The following is a 23,876-nucleotide window of genomic DNA, read 5'->3' on the forward strand; positions in this document are numbered from 1 at the left end:
GGATTTCCGCCCCCTAGAACGTATTATTCAAACTTTTTTGCGCCCCCGTGGATTTAGAAATATGTCCTCTGTATGATCTCCGCCCTCCTATATGTATTCCTTTTACTTTTTTGCGCCCTGTAGATTTTAAGAAAATTTTCCGCTTCGGGTTTTCCGCCCCCTAGAACGTATTATTCAAACTTTTTGCGCCCCGTGGATTTAGAAATATGTACTCTGTATGATCTACGCAATCATATATGTATTCATCTAACTTTTTTGCGCCCTGAAGATTTAAAAAATGTCCTCTGCGGGACTTCGCTCCCCTAAAACGTATTATCCATACTTTTTGGCGCCCCTGTGGATTTAGAAATATGTCCTCTGCAGGATCTCCGCCCTCCTATACGTATTCCTCTAATTTATTTGCGCCCCCTAAGATTTCAAAATATGTCCTTTACGGGATTTCCGCTCCCCTAGAACGTATTATTCACACTTTTTTGCGCCCCGTGGATTTAGAAATATGTCCTCTGTATGATCTCCGCCCTCTATATGTATTCCTTTTTACTTTTTTGCGCCCTGTAGATTTTAAGAAAATTTTCCGCTTCGGGATTTCCGCCCCTAGAACGTATTATTCAAACTTTTTTGCGCCCCCGTGGATTTAGAAATATGTCCTCTGCAGGATCTCCGCCCTCCAGTATGTATTCATCTAACTTTTTTGGCGCCCTGTAGATTTAAAAAAAGTGTGCTCGGCGGGACTTCCGCTCCCCTAAAACGTATTATCCAAACTTTTTGCGCCCCGTAGATTTAGAAATATGTCCTCTGCAGGATCTCTGCCCTCATATACGTATTCATCAAACTTTTTCTGCGCCCCTGTAGATTAAAAAAAAACCGCTTCGGGATTTCCTCCCCCTTAGAACGTATTATTCAAACTTTTTTGCGCCCCAGTGGATTTAGAAATATGTCCTCTGTATGATCTCCGCCTCCTATATGTATTCTTTTTACTTTTTGCGCCCTGTAGATTTTAAGAAAATTTTCCGCTTCGGGATTTCCGCCCCTAGAACGTATTATTCAAACTTTTTGCGCCCCGTGGATTTAGAAATATGTCCTCTGTATGATCTCCGCCCTCCTATATGTATTCATCTACCTTTTTTTGCGCCCTGTAGATTTAAAACACTGTCCTCTGCGGGACTTCCGCTCCCCTAAAACGTATTATTTATTGATTGATTTTCATTGGCTTTTATCGGTGAGATCGAACTACCTAAGCTCAAAGTGGAAGGGAGCATGTTTGTAAAGCACGATGAAGCACAGAATTGAAAGTTATCGCAAGCGAGCGACAAGTATGAAATTGAATATAAATTGAAACGCAAGCAGAGGGCCATTGAAGAACAACACGAAATTGAAATCGCTGTTATTTAACCTAACGTCCACCCTGGAACGGCTTGGCTGATAGTGTGTGAACTCTCTTACCAAGACAGGCTTGGTAAGCTTTACAAACATGCTCCCTTCCACTTTGAGCTTAGGTAGTTCGATCTCACCGATAAAAGCCAATGAAAATCAATCAATAAGTTTCTCGCGGTGATGAAACCTCATAAACAAAACGTATTATTCAAACTTTTTTGCGCCCCCGTGGATTTAGAAATATGTCCTCTGCAGGATCTCCGCCCTCCTATTCGTATTCCTCTAATTTATTTGCGCCCCCTAAGATTTCAAAATATGTCCTCTACGGGATTTCCGCTCCCCTAGAACGTAATTTTCGAACTTTTCAAACCCCCATAGATTTAGAAATATGTCCTCCGCCCTCCTATACGTATTCCTCTAAATTTTTTTGTGCAAGTGTTGATTTAAAAAAAAATCCGCTTCCGATTTCCGTATTGTTCAAAATTTTTTGCGCCCCCGAGGATTTAGAAATGTATCCTCTTCAGAATCTCTGCCATCCTATACGTATTCATCTAACTTTTTTGCGCCCCCTAAGATTTCAAAATATGTCCTCCACGGGATTTCCGCTCCCCTAAAACGTATTATTCGAACTGTTTGCGCCCCCGTAGATTTGAAAATATGTCCTCTGCAGGATCTCCACCCTCCTCTAAGTGTTCCTCCAACTTTTTTTTGCGCCCTGGTAGAATTTAAAAAAATGTCCGCTTCTGGGATTTCCGCCCCGAGAACGTATTATTCAAACTTTTTGCGCCCCTGTAGAATTAAAAATATGTCCTCTGCATGATCTCTGCCTCCTATATGTATTCCTCTTACTTTTTTGCGCCCTGTATATTTTAAAAAAAATGTCAGCTTAGGGATATCCGCCCCCTAAAACGTATTATTCAAACTTTTTTGCGCCCCCGTAGATTTCAAAATATGTCCTCTACGGGATTTCCGCTTCCCTTAAACGTATTATTCGAACTGTTTGCGCCCCCGTAGATTTAGAAATATGTCCTCTGAAGGATCTCCGCCCTCCTATACGTGTTCCTTTAACTTTTTTTGCGCCCCTGTAGATAAAAAAAAATGTCCGCTTCGGGATTTCCGCCCCATAAAATGTATTATTCGAACATTATTGCGCCCTCATTAATTTAGAAATATGCCCTCTGCTGGATCTCCGCCCTCCTTTATGTATTCCTTTTACTTTTTTTCGCCCTGTAGATTTTAAGAAAATTTTCCGCTTCGGGATTTCCGCTCTCCTATACGAATTTCTTCAACTTTTTTGCGCCTCCGTAGATTTCAAAATATGTCCTCTACGGGATTTCCGCTCCCCTAGAAAGAATTATAAAAAAAAAAAATTGCGCCCACATCGCTTTAGAAATATGTCCTCTGTAGGATCTCCGCCGTCCTATATGAATTCCTGTTACTTTTTGCGCCCCTGTAGATTAAAAAATGGTTCTTTGGAGGATTTCCGCTCCCTAAAACATATTATTCGAACTTTTTTGCGCCCCTTGGATTTAGACTTTTTGCGCCCATCTTGTCCGCTTCGGATTTCCGCCCCTAGAACATATTATTCGAAGTTTTCTGCGCCCTCGTGGATTTAGAAATATGTCTTCTGCAGGATCTCCGCCCTCCGATACGAATTCCTCTATGTTGCGATCCTGTAGATTTTGAAATATGTCCTCGGCAGGATCTTCACCTCCCACACGCATTCCTCTAACTTTTTGCTCCTTAGTTTTAAAAATATGTCCTCTACGGGATTTCCGCTCCCCTAGAACGTAAATATTATTCCAACTTTTTTTTGCGCCCCCGTGGATTTAGAAATATTTCCTCTGTAGGATCTCCGCCCTCCTATACGAATTCCTCTATTTTGCGCCTCCGTACCAATAGTACCAATAAATTTGCGTGTTCAAACCAATAGGGAACCATGCGCTCCCCTAGAACGTATTATTCAAACTTTTTGGCGCCCTCGTTAATTTAGAAATATGTCCTCTGCCGGATCTCCGCCCTCCTATACGAATTCCTCCATTTTGCACCCCCGTAGATTTTGAAATATGTCCTCTGCAGGATTCCTCTAAATTTTTTGCGCCCCTGTAGATTTAAAAAAATTGTCCTCTATGGGATTCCCACCCCCCTAGAACGTATTATTCTAACTTTTTTGCGCCCAATTAGATTTTGGAATGGGAAAATGAACTTTTACTGCCCTCCTATATGAATTCCTCTAACTTTTGCTGCGCCCCTGTAGATTAAAAAAAAAATCCGCTACAGGATTACCCTTTGCAGGATCTCCTATACGTATGTTCTGGGCTGCGAGAATCAGCGAAAAATGCATCCGGAAATCAGCGGGAATGCTGCCGGACGCGTTCGTTTCATGATGGTACGCTTCGAATCAACAATCCCCAGCATTCAGAGGGCATTCCAATGCGGGAACCATGCGATCTGTATGTTCCGGACTGCGAGAATCAGCGAAAAATGCATTCGGAAGATTTTGTTTACAAATTACGAGGGAAACATCCGGAAAGCAGTGGGAATGCTTCCGGACGCGTTCGTTTCACGATGGTAAGCTTCGAATCAACAATCCCCAGCATTTAGAGGCCATTCCAAAGCGGGAACCATGCGATCTGTATGTTCCGGGCTGCGAGATTCAGCGAAAAATGCATCCGGAAGATTTGGTTTACAAATTACGGCGGAAACATCCGGAAAGCAGCGGGAATGCTTCCGGACGCGTTCGTTTCATGATGGTACACTTCGAATCAACAATCCCCAGCATTCAGAGGCCATTCCAATGCGGGAACCATGCGATCTGTATGTTCCGGGCTGCGAGAATCAGCGAAAAATGCATCCGGAAGATTTTGTTTACAAGTTACGGGGGAAACATCCGGAAAGCAGTGGGAATGCTTCCGGACGCGTTCGTTTCATGATGGTACGCTTCGAATCAACAATCGCCTGCATTCAGAGGCTGTTCCAATGCGGGAACCATGCGATCTGTATGTTCCGGACTGCGAGAATCAGCGAAAAATGCATCCGGAAGATTTTGTTTACAAATTACGGGGGAAACATCCGGAAAGCAGCGGGAATGCTTCCGGACGCGTTCGTTTCATGATGGTACGCTTCGAATCAACAATCCCCAGCATTTAGAGGCCATTCCAATGCGGGAACCATGCGATCTGTATGTTCCGGGCTGCGAGAATCAGCGAAAAATGCATCCGGAAGATTTGGTTTACAAATTAAGGGGAAAACATCCGGAAAGCAGCGGGAATGCTTTCGGACGCGTTCGTTTCATGATGGTACGCTTCGAATCAACAATCCCCAGCATTCAGAGGCCATTCCAATGCGGGAACCATGCGCTCTGTATGTTCCGGGCTGCGAGAATCAGCGAAAAGGCACCGGGAGGTTTTTGTTTCAAAATTACGGGGAAACATCCGGAAAGCAGCGGGAATGCTTCCGGACGCGTTCGTTTCATGATGGTACGCTTTGAATCAACAATCCCCAGCATTTAGAGACCATTCCAATGCGGGAACCATGCGATCTGTATGTCCCGGGCAGCGAGAATCAGCGAAAAATGCATCCGGAAGATTTTGTTTACAAATTACGAGGGAAACATCCGGAAAGCAGCGGGAATGCTTCCGGACGCGTTCGTTTCATGATGGTACGCTTTGAATCAACAATCCCCAGCATTTAGAGACCATTCCAATGCGGGAACCATGCGATCTGTATGTTCTGGGCTGCGAGAATCAGCGAAAAATGCATCCGGAAGATTTTGTTTACAAATTACGAGGGAAACATCCGGAAAGCAGCGGGAATGCTTACGTACGCGTTCGTTTCATGATGGTACGCTTCGAATCAACAATCGCCTGCATTCATAGGCTGTTCCAATGCGGGAACCATGCGATCTGTATGTTCCGGACTGCGAGAATCAGCGAAAAATGCATCCGGAAGATTTTGTTTACAAATTACGGGGGAAATGCAGCGGGAATGCTTCCGGACGCGTTCGTTTCATGATGGTACGCTTCGAATCAACAATCCCCAGCATTCAGAGGCCATTCCAATGCGGGAACCATGCGATCTGTATGTTCCGGGCTGCGAGAATCAGCGAAAAATGCATCCGGAAGATTTTGTTTACAAATTACGGAGGAAACATCCGGAAAGCAGGGAGAATGCTTCCGGACGCGTTCGTTTCATGATGGTACGCTTTGAATCAACAATCCCCAGCATTTAGAGACCATTCCAATGCGGGAACCATGCGATCTGTATGTTCTGGGCTGCGAGAATCAGCGAAAAATGCATCCGGAAGATTTTGTTTACAAATTACGAGGGAAACATCCGGAAAGCAGCGGGAATGCTTCCGTACGCGTTCGTTTCATGATGGTACGCTTCGAATCAACAATCGCCTGCATTCAGAGGCTGTTCCAATGCGGGAACCATGCGATCTGTATGTTCCGGACTGCGAGAATCAGCGAAAAATGCATCCGGAAGATTTTGTTTACAAATTACGGGGGAAATGCAGCGGGAATGCTTCCGGACGCGTTCGTTTCATGATGGTACGCTTCGAATCAACAATCCCCAGCATTCAGAGGCCATTCCAATGCGGGAACCATGCGATCTGTATGTTCCGGGCTGCGAGAATCAGCGAAAAATGCATCCGGAAGATTTTGTTTACAAATTACGGGGGAAACATCCGGAAAGCAGGGGGAATGCTTCCGGACGCGTTCGTTTCATGATGGTACGCTTTGAATCAACAATCCCCAGCATTTAGAGACCATTCCAATGCGGGAACCATGCGATCTGTATGTTCCGGGCTGCGAGAATCAGCGAAAAATGCATCCGGAAGATTTTGTTTACAAATTACGAGGGAAACATCCGGAAAGCAGCGGGAATGCTTCCGGACGCGTTCGTTTCATGATGGTACGCTTCGAATCAACAATCCCCAGCATTTAGAGGCCATTCCAATGCGGGAACCATGCGATCTGTATGTTCCGGGCTGCGAGAATCAGCGAAAAATGCATCCGGAAGATTTTGTTTACAAATTACGAGGGAAACATCCGGAAAGCAGCGGGAATGCTTCCGTACGCGTTCGTTTCATGATGGTACGCTTCGAATCAACAATCGCCTGCATTCAGAGGCTGTTCCAATGCGGGAACCATGCGATCTGTATGTTCCGGACTGCGAGAATCAGCGAAAATGGCATCCGGAAGATTTAGTTTACAAATTACGGGGGAAATGCAGCGGGAATGCTTCCGGACGCGTTCGTTTCATGATGGTACGCTTCGAATCAACAATCCCCAGCATTCAGAGGCCATTCCAATGCGGGAACCATGCGATCTGTATGTTCCGGGCTGCGAGATTCAGCGAAAATGCATCCGGAAGATTTTGTTTACAAATTACGGGGAAACATCCGGAAAGCAGCGGGAATGCTTCCGGACGCGTTCGTTTCATGATGGTACGCTTCGAATCAACAATCCCCAGCATTTAGAGACCATTCCAATGCGGGAACCATGCGATCTGTATGTTCCGGGCTGCGAGAATCAGCGAAAAATGCATCCGGAAGATTTTGTTTGCAAATTACGAGGGAAACATCCGGAAAGCAGCGGGAATGCTTCCGTACGCGTTCGTTTCATGATGGTACGCTTCGAATCAACAATCGCCTGCATTCAGAGGCTGTTCCAATGCGGGAACCATGCGATCTGTATGTTCCGGACTGCGAGAATCAGCGAAAAATGCATCCGGAAGATTTTGTTTACAAATTACGGGGGAAATGCAGCGGAAATGCTTCCGGACGCGTTCGTTTCATGATGGTACGCTTCGAATCAACAATCCCCAGCATTCAGAGGCCATTCCAATGCGGGAACCATGCGATCTGTATGTTCCGGGCTGCGAGAATCAGCGAAAAATGCATCCGGAAGATTTTGTTTACAAATTACGGGGGAAACATCCGGAAAGCAGCGGGAATGCTTCCGGACGCGTTCGTTTCATGATGGTACGCTTCGAATCAACAGTCTTCAGCATTCAGAGGCCATTCCAATGCGGGAACCACGCGATCTGTATGTTCCGGTTCTGTATAATCTGAATTGCGAGAATCAGCGAAAAATTCATCCGGAAGATTTAGTTTACAAATTACGGGGGAAACATCCGAAAACCAGCGAGAATTCTTCCGGACGCGTTCGTTTCATGATGGTACGCTTCGAATCAACAATCCCCAGCATTCAGAGGTTGTTCCAATACGGGATCTAAGCGAAATGTTTGTTCCGGGCTGCGAGATTCAGCGAAAAATGCATCCGGAAGATTTTGTTTACAAATTACAGGGGAAACATCCGGAAAGCAGCGGGAATGCTTCCGGACGCGTTCGTTTCATAATGGTACGCTTCGAATCAAAAATCCCCAGCATTCAGAGGCTGTTCCAATACGGGAACCAAGCGAAATGTTTGTTCCGGGATGCGAGAATCAGCGAAAAATGCATTCGGAAGATTTTGTTTAGAAAATACAGGGGAAAGGGGTGGTTCAATAATGATGTCACAGGTTTAAGGGGGAGGGGTCTGAGACTTTGTGACAGTACATATACTAGGTATACAAAAAAGCGTGACAGAGGGGGGGAGGGGGTCTAAAAATCCCAAAAAGTAGTGGACGTCATACTTGAATCGCCCCAAACAAACGGAAAACAGCGGGAATGCTTATTCTTGGATTGAGCGCTCGTCGGATTCCATGAGGGCGGTCACAGAATCATTTTGAGTTTAATTCGGTTGCTTCAACGCGATAATAGAATGAGCGCTCGTCTGAGTCCAGAAGGACGAGCGCAGTGTCGATATGAGTTCAATAGGGTAGCACTTATGTGATGATAGTGGATTGAGCGCTCGTCTGAGTTCATGAAGGTGGGCGCAATAGCATTCTGAGCTCAATTTGATTACTCTAACGAGATAGTAGAATGAGCGCTCGTCTGAGGACGGGTGCAGTGTCGATATGAGTTCAATTTGGTTGAACTCATGTGATGATAGTGAATTGAGCGCTCGTTTGAGTCCGTGAGGGTGGTCGCAGTGTTGAATAAGTTCAATTTGATTGCAGTTAAATGATGATAGTGGATTGAGCGCTCGTCTGAGTCCATGAGGGTGGGCGCAGAAGCATTCTGAGTTCAATTTGGTTTCTCTAATGAGATTATAGAATAAGCGCTCGTTTTAATCCTTGGGGCGGTCGTAGTGTCGATATGAGATCAATTTGGTTGGATCCAGTGATTATAGTGTGTTGAGCGCTCGTCTGTGTCCATGATGATGGGCGCATTGTCGATATGAGTTCAATTTGGTTGCACTTATGTGATAATAGTGGATTGAGCGCTCGTCTGAGTCCATGAGGGTGGGCGCTGTGTCGATATGAGTTCAATTTGGTTGCACTTATGTGATGATAGTGGATTGAGCGCACGTCTGAGTCAATGAGAGCGGGCGCAGTGTCGATATGAGTTCAATTTGGTTGCACTTATGTGATGATAGTGGATTGAGCGCTCGCCTGAGTCAATGAGGGCGGGCGCAGTGTCGATATGAGTTCAATTTGGTTGCCCTTATGTAATGATGGTGGATTGAGTGCTCGTCTGAGTCAATGAGGGCGGGCGCAGTGGCGATATTAGTTCAATTTGGTTGCACTTATGTGATGATAGTGCATTGAGTGCTCGTCTGAGTCAATGAGTGCGGGCGCAGCATCGATATGAGTTCAATTTGGTTGCAATTATGTGATGATAGTGGATTGAGCGCTCGTCTGAGTCAATGAGGGCGGTCACAGTGTCGATATGAGTTCAATTTTGTTGCACTTATGTGATGATAGTGCATTGAGTGCTCGTCTGAGTCAATGAGGGCGGGCGCAGCATCGATATGAGTTCAATTTGGTTGCAATTATGTGATGATAGTGGATTGAGTGCTCGTCTGAGTCAATGAGAGCGGGCGCAGTATCGATATTAGCTCAATTTGGTTGCACTTATGTGTTGATATTGGATTGAGCGCTCGTCTGAGTCAAAGAGGGTGACCGCAGTGTCGATATGAGTTCAATTTGGTTGCACTTATGTGATGATAGTGGATTGAGCGCTCGTTTGAGTCAATGAAGGCGGGCGCAGTGTCGATATGAGTTCAACTTGGTTGCACTTATCTGATGATAGTGGATTGAGTGCTCGTCTGAGTTAAATTTGGTTGCACTTATGTGATGATAGTGGATTGAGTGCTTGTCTGAGTCAATGAGGGCGGGCGCAGTGGCGATATTAGTTCAATTTGGTTGCACTTATGTAATAATGGTGGATTGAGTGCTCGTCTGAGTCCATGAGGGTGGGCGCTGTGTCGATATGACTTCAATTTGGTTGCACTCATGTAATGATAGTGGATTGAGCGCTCGTCTGAATCAATGAGGGCGGGCACAGTATCCATATGAGTTCAATTTGGTTGCACTTGTGTGATGATAGTGGATTGAGCGTTCGTGTGAGTCAATGAGGGTGGGCGCAGTGTCGAAATGACTTAAATTTGGTTGCTTTTATGTGATGATAGTGGGTTGAGCGCTCGTCTGAGTCAATAAGGGCGAGCGCAGTGTCGATATGATTTCTATTTGGTTGCACATGTGTGATGATAGTGGATTGAGCGCTCATCTGAGTCAATGAGGGCGGGCGCAGTATCGATATGAGTTCAATTTGTTTGCACTTATGTGTTGATATTGGATTGAGCGCTCGTCTGAGTTAAAGACGGTGAGCGCAGTGTCGATATGAGTTCAATTTGGTTGCACTTATGTGATGATAGTTGATTGAGCGCTCGCTTGTGTCAATGAAGGCGGGCGCAGTGTCGATATGAGTTCAATTTGGTTGCACTTATCTAATGATAGTGGATTGAGTGCTCGTCTGAGTCAATGAGGGCAGGCGCAGTATTGATATGAGTTCAATTTGGTTGCAATTATGTGATGGTAGTGGATTGAGCGCTCGTCTGAGTCAATGGGGCGGGCGCAGTGTCGATATGAGATCAATTTGGTTGCTCTCATGTGATGATAGTGGGTTGAGCGCTCGTCTGTGTCCATGATGACGGGCGCATTGTCGATATGAGTTCAATTTGGTTGCACTTATGTGATGATAGTAGATTGAGCGCTCGTCTGAGTCCATGAGGGCGGGCGCAGTATCGATATGAGTTCAATTTGGTTGCAATTATGTGATGGTAGTTGATTGAGCGCTCGTCTGAGTCAATGAGGGTGGGCGCTGTAACGACATAAGTTCAATTTGGTTGCACTTATGTGATGATAGTGGATTGAGTGCTCGTCTGAGTCAATGAGGGCGGGCGCAGTGTCGATATGAGATCAATTTGGTTGCACTTATGTGATGATAGCAGATTGAGCGCCCGTCTAAGTCCATGAGGGTGGGCGCTGTGTCAATATGACTTCTATTTTGTTGCACTTATGTGATGATAGTGAATTGAGCGCTCGTCTGAATCAATGAGGGCGGGCGCAGTACCGATATGAGTTCAATTTGGTTGCACTTATGTGTTGATAGTAGATTGAGCGCTTGTTTGAGTCAATGATGGCGGCAGTATCGATATGAATTCAATTTGGTTGCATTTGTGTGATGATAGTGGATTGAGCGCTCGTCTGAGTCAATGAGGGCGGGCGCAGTGTCGAAATGACTTAAATTTGGTTGCACTTCTGTGATGATAGTGGATTGAGCGCTCGCTTGAATCCATGAGGGTGGGCGCAGTAGCATTCTGAGTTCAATGAGGTTTCTCTAATGAGATTATAGAATGAGCGCTCGTTTTAATCCTTGGGGGCGGTCGCAGTGTCGATATGAGATCAATTTGGTTGCTCTCATGTGATGTTAGTGGGTTGAGCGCTCGTCTGTGTCCATGATGACGGGCGCATTGTCAATATGAGTTCAATTTGGTTGCACTTATGTGATGATAGTAGATTGAGCGCTCGTCTGAGTCCATGAGGGTGGGCGCAGTAGTATTCTGAATTCAATTCGGATTCTCTAATGAGGTTATAGAATGAGCGCTCGATTTAATCCTTGGGGGCGGTAGCAGTGTCGATATGAGTTCAATTTGGTTACACTTATGTGATGATAGAGGATTGAGCGCTCGTCTGAGTCAATGAGGGTGGGCGCAGTATCGATATGAGTTCAATTTGGTTGCACTTATGTGTTGATAGTGGATTGAGCGCACGTCTGAGTCAATGAGAGCGGGCGCAGTGTCGATATGAGTTCAATTTGGTTGCACTTATGTGTTGATAGTGGATTGAGCGCTCGTCTGAGTCAAAGAGGGCGGGCCCAGTGTCGATATGAGTTCAATTTGGTTGCACTTATGGGATGATAGTGGATTGAGCGCTCGTTTGAGTCAATGAGGGCGGGCGCAGTGTTGATATGAGTTCAATTTGGTTGAACTTATGTGATGCTAGTGGATTGAGTGCTCGTCTGAGTCAATGAGGGCAGGCGCAGTATCGATATGAGTTCAATTTGGTTGCGCTCGTCTGAGTCAATGAGGGTGGGCGCTGTAACGACATGAGTTCAATTTGGTTGCACTTATGTGATGATAGTGGATTGAGCGCTCGCCGAAGTCCATGAGGGTGGGCGCTGTGTCATTTAGCACAGTAGCATTTTGAGTTTAATTTGGTTTCTCTAAGAAGATAGTAGAATGAGCGCTCGTTTGAATCCTTGGGGGCGGTTGCAGTGTCGATATGAGATCAATTTGGTTGTACTTTTGTGATAATAGTGGATTGAGCGCTCGTCTGAGTCCATGAGAGCGGGCACAGTAGTATTTTGAGTTCAATTAGGTTTCTCTAAGGAGATAGCAGATTGAGCGCTCGTTTGAATCCTTGGGGCGGTCACAGTGTCGATATGCGATCAATTTGGTTGCACTCATGTGATGATAGTGGATTGAGCGCTCGTCTGAGCCCATGAGGGCGGGCACAGTAGCATTTTGAGTTCTATTTGGTTTCTTTAAGGAGATAGCAGATTGAGCGCTCGGTTGAATCCTTGGGGTGGTCGCAGTGTCGATATGAGATCAATATGGTTGTACTGCTCGTCTGAGTTCATGAGGGCGAGCACAGTAGCATTATGAGTTCAATTAGGTTTCTTCATGGAGATAGTAGAATGAGCGCTCGTTTGAATCCTTGGAGGCGGTCGCAATGTCGATATGAGAACAATTTGGTTAAACTTATGTGTTGATAGTGGATTGAGTGCACTTCTGAGTCAATGGAGGCGGGCGCAGTGTCGATATGAGTTCAATTTGGTTGCACTTATGTGATGATAGTGGATTGAGCGCTCGTCTGAGTCCATGATGGTAGGCACTGTGCGATATGAGTTCAATTTGGTTGCATTTATGTGATGATAGTGGATTGAGCGCTCGTCTGAGTCCATGAGAGCGGGCACAGTAGTATTTTGAGTTCAATTTGGTTTCTCTAAGGAGATAGCAGATTGAGCGCTCGTTTGAATCCTTGGGGCGGTCGCAGTGTCGATATAAGATCAATTTGGTTGTACTGCTCGTCTGAGTCCATGAGGGCGGGCACAGTAGTATTTTGAGTTCTATTTGGTTTCTTTAAGGAGATAGCAGATTGAGCGCTCGGTTAAATCCTTGGGGTGGTCGCAGTGTCGATATGAAATCAATATGGTTGTACTGCTCGTCTGAGTTCATGAGGGCGAGCACAGTAGCATTATGAGTTCAATTAGGTTTCTTCATGGAGATAGTAGAATGAGCGCTCGTTTGAATCCTTGGAGGCGGTCGCAATGTCGATATGAGAACAATTTGGTTAAACTTATGTGTTGATAGTGGATTGAGTGCACTTCTGAGTCAATGGAGGCGGGCGCAGTGTCGATATGAGTTCAATTTGGTTGCACTTATGTGATGATAGTGGATTGAGCGCTCGTCTGAGTCCATGATGGTAGGCACTGTGCGATATGAGTTCAATTTGGTTGCATTTATGTGATGATAGTGGATTGAGCGCTCGTCTGAGTCCATGAGAGCGGGCACAGTAGTATTTTGAGTTCAATTTGGTTTCTCTAAGGAGATAGCAGATTGAGCGCTCGTTTGAATCCTTGGGGCGGTCGCAGTGTCGATATAAGATCAATTTGGTTGTACTGCTCGTCTGAGTCCATGAGGGCGGGCACAGTAGCATTTTTAGTTCATTCAGGTTTCTCTAAGGAGATAGCAGATTGAGCGCTCGTTTGAATCATTGGGGCGGTCACAGTGTCGATATGCGATCAATTTGGTTGCACTCATATGATGATAGTGGATTGAGCGCTCGTCTGAGTGCATGAGGGCAGGCACAGTAGCATTTTTAGTTCAATATGATTTCTCTAAGAAGATAGTAGAATGAGCGCTCGTTTGAATCCTTGGGGCGGTCGCAGTGTCGATATGAGATCAATTTGGTTGTACTTATGTGATGATAGTGGATTGAGCGCTCGTCTGAGTCCATGAGGGCGGGCACAGTAGCATTTTGAGTTCAATTAGGTTTCTCTAAGGAGATAGTAGAATGAGTGCTCGTTTGAATTCTTGGGGGCGGTCAGTGTCGATATGCGATCAATTTGGTTGCACTTATGTGATGATAGTGGATTGAGCGCTCGTCTGAGTCCATGAGGGCGGGCACAGTAGCATTTTGAGTTTAATTTGGTTTCTCTAAGAAGATAGTAGAATGAGTGCTTGTTTGAATCCTTGGAGGCGGTCACAGTGTCGATATACGATCAATTTGGTTGCACTTATGTGATGATAGTGGATTGAGCGCTCGTCTGAGTCCATGAGAGCGGGCACAGTAGTATTTTGAGTTCAATTTGGTTTCTCTAAGGAGATAGTAGAATGAGTGCTCGTTTGAATCCTTGGAGGCGGGCGCAGTGTCGATATGCGATCAATTTGGTTGCACTTATGTGATGATAGTGGATTGAGCGCTCGTCTGAGTCAATGAGGGCGGGCACAGTAGCATTTTGAGTTTAATTTGGTTTCTCTAAGGAGATAGTAGAATGAGCGCTCGTTTGAATCCTTGGGGGCGGTCGCAGTGTCGATATGAGATCAATTTTGTTGTACTTATGTGATGATAGTGGATTGAGCGCTCGTCTGAGTCCATGAGGGCGGGCACAGTAGCATTTTGAGTTTAATTTGGTTGCACTTATGTGATGATAGTGGATTGAGCGCTCGTCTGAGTCCATGAGAGCGGGCACAGTAGTATTTTGAGTTCAATTTGGTTTCTCTAAGGAGATAGTAGAATGAGCGCTCGTTTGAATCCTTGGGGGCGGTCACAGTGTCGATATGCGATCAATTTGGTTGCACTCATGTGATGATAGTGGATTGAGCGCACGTCTGAGTCAATGAACGCGGGCACAGTAGCATTTTGAGTTCAATTAGGTTTCTCTAAGAAGATAGCAGATTGAGCGCTCGTTTGAATCCTTGGGGCGGTCGCAGTGTCGATATGAGATCAATTTGGTTGTAATGCTCGTCTGAGTCCAAGAGGGCGGGCAGAGTAGCATTTTGAGTCCATTTAGGTTCCTCTAAGGAGATAGTAGAATGAGTGCTCGTTTGAATCATTGGGGCGGTCACAGTGTCGATATGCGATCAATTTGGTTGCAATCATGTGATGATAATGGATTGGGCGCTCGTCTGAGTCAATGAGGGCGGTCGCAGTGTCGATATGAGTTAAATTTGGTTGCACTCATGTGATGATAATGGATTGAGCGCTCGTCTGAGTCCATGAGGGCGGGCACAGTAGCATTTTGAGTTCAATTAGGTTTCTTCATGGAGATAGTAGAATGAGCGCTCGTTTGAATCCTTGGGGGCGGTCGCAGTGTCGATATAAGAACAATTTGGTTAAACTTATGTGTTGATAGTGGGTTGAGCGCTCGTCTGAGTCAATGAGGGTAGGCGCAGTATCGATATGAGTTCAATTTGGTTGCACTTATGTGATGATAGTGGATTGAGCGCTCGTCTGAGTCCATTAGGGTGGGCGATGTGTTGATATGACTTCAATTTTGTTGCACTTATGTGATGGTAGTGGATTGAGCGCACGTCTGAATCAATGAGGGCGGGCGCAGTGTCGATATGACTTCAATTTGGTTGCACTTATGTGATGATAGTGGATTCATCGCTCGTCTGAGTCAATGAGGTCGGGCGCAGTATCGATATGAGTTCAGTTTGGTTGCACTCATGTGATGATAGTGGATTGAGCGCTCGTCTGAGTCCATGAGGTCGGGCACAGTAGCATTTTTAGTTCAATTAGGTTTCTCTAAGGCGATAGTAGAATGAACGCTCGTTTGAATCCTTTGGGGCGGTCGCAGTGTCGATATGAGATCAATTTGGTTGTACTTGTGTGATTATAGTGGATTGAGCGCTCGTTTGAGTCCATTAGAGCGGGCACAGTTGTATTATGAGCTCAATTAGGTTTCTCTAAGGAGATAGCAGATTGAGCGCTCATTTGAATTCTTGGGGCGGTCGCAGTGTCGATATAAGATCAATTTTGTTGTACTGCTCGTCTGAGTTCATGAGGGCGGGCACAGTAGCATTTTGAGTTCATTAAGGTTTCTCTAAGGAGATAGTAGAATGAGCGCTCGTTTGAATCCTTGGGGGCGGTCGCAGTGTCGATATGAGATCAATTTGGTTGTACTTTTGTGATAATAGTGGATTGAGCGCTCGTCTGAGTCCATGAGAGCGGGCACAGTAGTATTTTGAGTTCAATTAGGTTTCTCTAAGGAGATAGCAGATTGAGCGCTCGTTTGAATCCTTGGGGCGGTCACAGTGTCGATATGCGATCAATTTGGTTGCACTTATGTGATGATAGTGGATTGAGCGCTCGTCTGAGTCCATGAGAGCGGGCACAGTAGTATTTTGAGTTCAATTTGGTTTCTCTTTTTTTTTTTTTTTTTCTTCCTAAACAATGGAGGGGGAATCTGCTCAACAGACATCATGGGTTGACCAGGAAGTGCTGGGTTAGGGGCCACCTCCAATGAGGGAGGCAGGACTGCATCCCCGACCAGCTAAACCGTTTCCATTGCCGCCAAGCCCATCGTCCCTTCGGTACAACCAGAAAGTAATGCTTCAAAGGGGGCCAGTGCATGACGCACCCTCGAGGTTAGCTGCGTGTCCTTGCAGCATCGAACATCGTGACTCGCACCATGGTATTGTGCCAGCGCATTGCCGGCTTTCCAGGTGGCCTTACCACGCCCTATGTCCTCGGAAGGTGGGCAGGGTCGACTTCGCGCCTGCTTCCCTCTGCACGACTGGTATCAAGAATGATGATGCCGCGTGCACCCCAAATTGACCTTTCTGCGATAGGGCCTATTCGCCAGCACACAGAGGGACTTGCCCACGCGAGGCCTACGCCTGCCCCAGCCTTGACGAGGACCCCTTTCCGTCCTCGGGCTCGGAACCCGCCCGGTTGACCGACGCCGCGAAAGCGACGATACCATGTTGTTCTTTGCGCGGCCACTTGTTCGATAAAAGGATCGAGTTCGACCACAGAGCATGACCACCGGTATGACCCATGAAGCCGACTCCGATCCCTTGGACCACCTCTTATTTGCGCCTGAACTAGCCATCCCTGAGTCCACGCGCCACCTTCTGTGTAGCTCCGAGACGATTTGGGCGTTCCAGCCAACTTCGTCTTTACACATCCTCCGAACTAGAGAGCGGAGACCTGAACAACCCACCTCTTGCGAAGGGGTTGTCGCCTACACTACTACCACTAATTGAAGAATTGACTTGGTTTTCCATTTTGGTCCCACGAGTTGCTCGGGAAAAGAGGTCCACCACGCCAGAGCCCAGCATAACGCGGTAAGGGACAATTACTGTGGAGGGTGCCCAGGTACCCCACAGGCTCCGTTAAAGGCCTAGCTTATTATTTCACCCCCCTGGCCATGCATCCCCTCGGCACGGGTCGCTTGACGCCTTGGGATTAGGGGTTAGGGACGATGGTCCCGGTCTAACTCGCAGTGGCCATGGGGAGGGGTCGTCAAGCCCTTGGACAAAGTCCCTGCTGCCCCCAATTTGGTTTCTCTAAGGAGCAGGGTTCGTAGTGCTCACTCAATCTCAGGAGCACAGATTGCTCCCTCACGAAAATTTTCGGGGAGAAATCGCTGTGCGGGAAAGAAAAACAGCCTGGAGAGTGATAACCATTTTTCGCTCACTTCGATTGCCGCCAAACGTTGGTTTGCTCTTTTTCTTTCATATTCGAGTCTTTTCGTGGCACCATAAATGCAAATGGTAGTAGCTTATGAGGAACAAATAACTTAACGCTTACATACAGATAGCGTGGTGGTGTGGCTAGAGTAAGCGCATCCCCACAGCTATTATTGTTACTATTCTGGGTTCGAATCCCGACGCGACCATACAATTTTGTAATTGTTCTGCGATAATTCTCGCGAAAAGTGAGTGAGAGGTAAAACTGAGGAAACGAAAAAGGATTTTCATGTAACAGGCAAGATTTTCGTTTATATTCCCAGGCTTATTCTGGAGAAAAGATTGATGGGTGAAAGATGATCCTCAACATAAACAACGAAAAAAGATTCTCCTTTGGCCCGAAAAGCGCTTGCTTTGGTCTCATTGAAACGAAAAGTCGAAACCCTGCTAAGGAGATAGCAGATTGAGCGCTCGTTTTAATCCTTGAGGCGGTCGCAGTGTCGATATAAGATCAATTTTGTTGTACTGCTCGTCTGAGTCCAGTAGCATTTTGAGTTTATTTAGGTTTCTCTAAGGAGATACAGTCGCCTCTCCACATCTCGATATTGAAGGGACCATCGAGATAGGGAGAGATCGAGGAATGGAAGGAAAATTGAAATGGGTACTAGATCCAAAAAAGCTCGTTGCTATGAAAAACGACAACAAAACAAATGTCGTTTCCTTTTGTTGATGTGTTTGTTATTGTCCAAAGATGGTCTAGCAGCCTTAAAATTTGACCATATCGACATAAGGAGAGTGAATCCTGAACAAAATATGATCAGAACCCATCGAGATAGAGAGATATCGAGATAGGGAGGTTATCGAGATGTAGAAAGCCCAAATGTATGTAGATTGAAGGGACTGGGGAAACCATCGACATAGGGAGAGATATCGAGATATAGAACATCGAGATGTGGAGAGTCGACTGTAGTAGAATGAGTGTTCGTTTGAATCCTTGGGGGCGGTCACAGTGTCGATATGCGATCAATTTGGTGCACTTATGTGATGATATTGGATTGAGCGCTCGTCTGAGTCCATGAGGGCGAGCACAGTAGAATTTTGAGTTCATTTAGGTTTCTCTAAGAAGATAGTAGAATGAGTGCTCGTTTGAATCCTTGGGGGCGGTCACAGTGTCGATATGCGATCAATTTGGTTGCACTTATGTGATGATAGTGGATTGAGCGCACGACTGAGTCAATGAGGGCGGGCACATTAGCATTTCGAGTTCAATTAGGTTTCTCTAAGGAGATAGCAGATTGAGCGCTCGTTTGAATCCTTGGGGCGGTCGCAGTGTCGATATGAGATCAATTTGGTTGTACTTATGTGATGATAGTGGATTGAGCGCTCGTCTAAGTCCATGAGGGCAGGCACTGTGTCGATACGACCTCCATTTGGTTGCACTTATGTGATTATAGTGGATTGAGCGCTCGTCTGAGTCCATGAGAGCGGGCACAGTAGTATTTTGAGTTCTATTTGGTTTCTCTAAGGAGATAGCAGATTGAGCGCTCGTTTTAATCCTTGAGGCGATCGCAGTGTCGATATGAGATCAATTCGGTTGAACTGCTCGTCTGAGTCCATGAGGGCGGGCACAGTAGAATTTTGAGTTCATTTAGGTTTCTCTAAGGAGATAGTAGAATGAGTGCTCGTTTGAATCCTTGGGGTGGTCACAGTGTCGATATGCGATCAATTTGTTCACACTTATGTGATAATAGTGGATTGAGTGCTCGTCTGAGTCAATGAGGGTGGGCGCAGTGTCGATATGAGTTCAATTTGGTTGCACTTATGTGATGATAGTGGATTGAGCGCTCGTCTGAGGCCATGAGGGCGGGCACAGTAGCATTTTGAGTTCAATTAAGTTTCTCTAAGGCGATAGTAGAATGAGCGCTCGTTTGAATCCTTGGGGTGGTCACAGTGCCGATGTGAGATCAATTCAATTATTTCAATAAACCTAAAATGTATTTCTTATTTCAGCAATCTTACACTACTTTTTAATAACATTTACTAACCGTCTCATAATTTTAATCCACAATAAATAGAAGTAGATTGTTAGAAACCCGGATAAATTTGAGAAAAAAAAAGTGATATTGTAAAGACCTCAGCAATTAGCAGCAGGACTTTGCGATTTCGTATAAACTTCTTATAGTTGGGAAAATCATATTTGAAAAGAATTTTTACCTCTAATTGAATATTAAAAGGTTTTCTGGACTTGAAGATTTATTTATTTGTTTATCATCAGACTAAGGCCGGAGTGGCCTGTGCTGCACATAAAAGACTTCTCCATTCAGCCCGGTCCAAGGCTGCACTTCGCCAACCACGCAGTCTGCGGAGGGTCCGCAAGTCGTCCTCCACCTGATCGATCCACCTTGCCCGCTGTGCACCTCGCCTTCTTGTTCCCGTCGGATCGTTGTCGAGAACCATTTTCACCGGATTACTGTCCGACATTCTGGCTACGTGCCCGGCCCACCGCAGTCTTCCGATTTTCGCGGTGTGAACGATGGATGGTTCTCCCAACAGCTGATGCAACTCGTCGTTCATTCGCCTCCTCCACGTACCGTCCGCCATCTGCACCCCACCATAGATGGTACGCAACACTTTCCTTTCGAAAACTCCCAGTGCGCGTTGGTCCTCCACGAGCATCGTCCAGGTCTCATGTCCGTAGAGAACTACCGGTCTTATAAGCGTTTTGTAGATAGTCAGTTTGGTACGGCGGCGAACTCTATTCGATCGGAGCGTCTTGCGGAGTCCAAAGTACGTACGATTTCCAGCCACTATGCGTCTCCGAATTTCTCTGCTGGTATCGTTATCGGCGGTCACCAGTGAGCCCAAGTACACGAATTCTTCAACAACCTCGATTTCGTCACCACCGATAGAAACTCGTGGTGGGTGGCTCACATTGACCTCTCTTGAGCCTCTTCCTATCATGTACTTCGTCTTCGACGTGTTGATGACTAGTCCAATCCGTTAAGCTTCGCTTTTCAGTCTGATGTAGGCTTCCTCCATCCTCTCAAAGTTACGTGCCATGATATCAATGTCGTCGGCGAAACCAAATAACTGGACGGACTTCGTGAAAATCGTACCACTCTTGTCAATCCCTGCCCTTCGTATTACTCCTTCCAAAGCGATGTTGAATAGCAGACACGAAAGACCATCACCTTGCCGTAACCCTCTACGCGTTTCGAAGGGACTCGAGAATGCCCCTGAAACCCGAACTACGCACATCACCCGATCCATCGTCGCCTTGATCAATCGTATCAGTTTATCCGGAAATCCGTTTTCGTGCATTAGCTGCCATAGCTGGTCCCGATCGATTGTATCATATGCGGCTTTGAAGTCGATAAATAGATGATGTGTGGGCACGTTGTATTCGCGGCATTTCTGCAATACCTGACGTATCAAAGACTAATTAAGACGTAACTGTCGAGCTCATCGGAGGGACCACTTCTAGTACTGCATTCGGTCCCTCGGTACCCAAGTTTGACAGTTATGATGAAACCCCACTTTTTAACTACCTTGATGCGTAGTTTAAAGTAGTAACCTATAGTAACCAAACGAACTTGTGTACGGAATGTGAAAACTATGTTTGTTTTTGTGCATCAGATTTTTTTTCCAGGATTTAATCCTTAATTCTTTCATTTAATTGAAATATTATTAATTAATAAAGGAAAGAGTGGCCAAATATTCGTAAGGAGATTGTACACATTCTACAATTTTTGTACTTCAGACCAATTTTGCTCCCTTAACCACTTGCGTGATTTTTTTCACCAGACTGCATTTTTGAATACGAACCTTTCCTTTTTCACAATGCTTGGTCATCATAAGGATTTTTATTAGTGATTTGTGATAAGAACTATTATTATGTATTCGAACCAGGACCAGAGTGATCTCTGCAATACATAAAAGATGTCTCCAGTCCGCTTGGTCCGTAACCGCAATCCACGTACTTTACAGAGTCCTACTCGTTGCGCCTCTCGCCTTGTACCATTTGGAGCACTATTGAGGATTACTAGTAAATTAAACATTATTGTCTTCACTGTCATCAGACGAGTTTAGTATAATTCCATTTAATTCCACCACGTCGTATTAGTTTTACATATACGTATTTCGACCTCAACTGTAAAGCCGTGTTCAATGTCTCGTACTTGACTCGACTTTTAGAAGACGGCCTTACAGTTGAGGTCGAAATACGTATATGTAAAACTAATACGACGTGGTGGAATTAAATGGAATTATACTAAACTCGTCTGATAACAGTGAAAACATTCGACTAGAAAAAGAGCTAACTAATTTTCTTGATTATTGTTTCGTTTGTCATGAGGATCCAAGTTTTAAAATATAGTTCATTAACATACCCTCGCCCTACAACATAGCCCTTGGTCGTTATCTAAGCGGAAAATACAAACATACCTACATCTACAAATTTTCAGTACTTTCGGACCTACTTCACAATTCTCGCTGCACGTTCAATATTGCGAGTGCAACTTGAATGCATGGATTTTTGTGTGATTTCTAAAGATGTTCAAAAGCTCATGAGATGCTCAAGAAATCACTATAATATATATCAAAAAAATATAATTTGGGAAGAAAATTATGAAATTATGTTTCATATTGAAATGAGCTTGTGCCATCTGAATATTTCCCTTTGTGTGGGACCATATAATTTAAAATGAACGCATTCGATACTATTTTCAGATAGTAATTTTCAACTTAAAATAATTTTCAACTGAAATAAAAGAAAGTTTAAATAGATAAAATTACGACGACAAACATATTTATTTAGCACAATTTAAAGCTTCTTCTGGCCTCCCCATCACCGTTTGAAGGATTTGGCACAACTAGCCCTAGAGTTGCTCGTAGTAATATTGGACAGGGTATCATGTTGCTGTGTTTCATTGATCGCTCTAAGGTTCAAGCCGTCGAGGCTCTGCGTACGACTTTAGTCGTAAAGAGTTTCTGAACCTGCAGGTAGAAGTCGTCTGGTTCCAGTTGGATGTAATGTCCAGTTCAAGATTGTTTACAGGACCGCTGGGCAGCATCAGTGTGCCCGATTCGGCATGAGAGAGGTAGACGCTTTCACAATGGTTGCACGTATGTTCCAAGTTTGATTATAGCGAACATTTTTTTTCCGATGTTTTGATTTACATAACATTTGGGAAGTTGCCTTAGCAACGCATGGATAAGTACCAGTTACTTGGCGCAGTACTTGCATCAAGGTGATATCATAATGCGGTTGTCCAATTTTCTACTCTAGTACTTCGTGAGCACTAAAAAAGTGTGCTCTAGTATGGGACATGAACGTCTTAGTTAGTCTTTGGACGTATGGCGAACACCTGGTCTGTGGTAGAGCGTTCACCCATAAATCCTGCCTGGTACTGTCCCACGAACTCTCTTGCAATTGGTGTTAGTCGGCGGCATAAAATTTGGGAGAGTACCTTGTAGGCGGCGTTCAGCAATGTGATTGCGCGGTAGTTGCTACAATCCAGCTTATCGCCCTTTTTGTAGATGGGACACACGACACCTTCCATCCACTCCTGCGGCAGAACCTCATCCTCCCAAACCTTGGTAATCACCCAGTGCAGCGCTTTAGCCAGTGCTTCACCACCGTGTTTAAACAGCTCTCCTGGTAGTTGGTCAACTCCAGGGGCTTTGTTGTTTTCAGCCGGCCGATCTCCTCCTAGATTTCCTGGAGATTCGGAGCCGGAAGTCGCATGTCCTGCGCGCGTGCTCCTAGGTTCATTACCATACCGCCACCGTTGTCTGCCATATCGCCATTCAGGTGCTCTTCGTAGTGCTGCCGCCACCTTTGGATCACCTCACGCTCGTTCGTAAGAAGGTTCCCGTTTATGTCCTTACACATATCGGGCTGCGGCACGTGGCCCTTACGTGAACGGTTCAACTTCTCATAGAACTTTCGTGCGTTATTAGCGCGGTACAGTTCCTCCGTCTCTTCAGGGTCTCGATCTTCCTGCTGGCGCTTTTTCCTCCGGAAAATCGAGTTTTGTCTGTTCCGCGCCCGTTTGTATCGTGCCTCGTTCGCCCTCGTGCGGTGTTGCAGCAATCTCGCCCATGCTGCATTCTTCTCCTCAACTAACTGCTCACATTCGCCGTCATACCAGTCGTTTCTCTGATCCGGAGCCACCGTGCCTAGTGCAGCGGTTGCGGTGCTTCCAATGGCGGATCGAATATCTCTCCAGCCATCTTCAAGAGATGCTGCGCCTAGCTGCTCTTCCGTTGGGAGTGCCACTTCCAGCTGCTGCGCGTAGTCTTGGGCTAGTCTACCGTCTTGTAACCGCCCAATGTTAAGCCGCGGCGGACGACTCCGACGCGTGTTGATCACCGTCGAGAGTTTTGAGCGCAGACATACTGCGA

Source organism: Armigeres subalbatus, unplaced genomic scaffold (genome assembly GCF_024139115.2).
Source record: "Armigeres subalbatus isolate Guangzhou_Male unplaced genomic scaffold, GZ_Asu_2 Contig12, whole genome shotgun sequence".
NCBI lineage: Eukaryota > Metazoa > Arthropoda > Insecta > Diptera > Culicidae > Armigeres > Armigeres subalbatus.